Raw genomic sequence first — 628 nt, 5'->3', positions numbered from 1 at the left:
TGGTAACTAAAAAGCAAGTGGCAGAGATCAGGGGAAAAGGCCGTGGGGACAAGGCAATAGCAGTGACAGAGAGCAGGGAAAAGGTGTAAGGAGGGAGGAGGAGGAGGATCTGTGGAAGCGCTGCAGTGGGAGAGGCAGGGATCTGTCCTGGAAAGCCTTCCCTGAGCAAGAGCTGCTCTGTCTTCGCAAATCTCACCTTTGGAAACTCAGGAGTAGGAAAGGGCTGAGCACCTCAGGCAGGATGGATGTCTGGGCTGATCCGGGTATAGTGTCTTGAAATTTTGACTCGCTATCACATCATTGCCAAATTAGTCTCAGAAAAAAAGGACTCTTTGGTTACCCCCTTTCCCCCCTAAGAAAAAAGAAGAATCAAGTACTCCACTTCAAAACTAAAGGCACTGGGCACCCTTTTTGCCCTTTTGCTGGGATGCCCTTTTGCTCATTAAAATGTGGCAGGGCAGGAAGGAGAGGAATAGTCCTAGCTGCTTTGGAACTGGATGAACAAAGAGGCACAAAAAAAAATCAAATGCCCCAAGCCAACAATTAGATCAACAGAGAGAAATCCTCCACCAGGCCCCAACAGGGTGCAAGTCTCCCTATATGGAGGTGATTACAAGGTCAAGGCCTC

Source organism: Gavialis gangeticus, unplaced genomic scaffold (assembly GCF_001723915.1).
Source record: "Gavialis gangeticus isolate Ggan-Ray unplaced genomic scaffold, GavGan_comp1, whole genome shotgun sequence".
NCBI classification, from domain to species: domain Eukaryota; kingdom Metazoa; phylum Chordata; order Crocodylia; family Gavialidae; genus Gavialis; species Gavialis gangeticus.
This window is presented reverse-complemented; position numbering follows the sequence as displayed.